Consider the following 278-nt stretch of genomic DNA (forward strand, 5'->3'; position numbering starts at 1 on the left):
TTCCTTATCTCTGTAACAATGGCAAACACAGATGATTACAACACACTGTGTATGAATCAGAACTGTTACCTTACACTTTCACTGACACTGGGTAAGGAGGTGGTGTGTATCTGTAAATATAAACATGAACAGATGTTTACATATATATACAAATACCTTTTTGCTCTCACACTCTGTTGATTCTGGTGCATTTTGGTAATCAAAATAGCAATTTCCTGACTTATATCAGATGTTTAAATGGTTAAAGAATGTGTTTTTGTTTTCAATCTGCAAGCAAT

Source organism: Otolemur garnettii, unplaced genomic scaffold (genome assembly GCF_000181295.1).
Source record: "Otolemur garnettii isolate 467f Iridium unplaced genomic scaffold, OtoGar3 scaffold00065, whole genome shotgun sequence".
Classification (NCBI taxonomy): domain Eukaryota; kingdom Metazoa; phylum Chordata; class Mammalia; order Primates; family Galagidae; genus Otolemur; species Otolemur garnettii.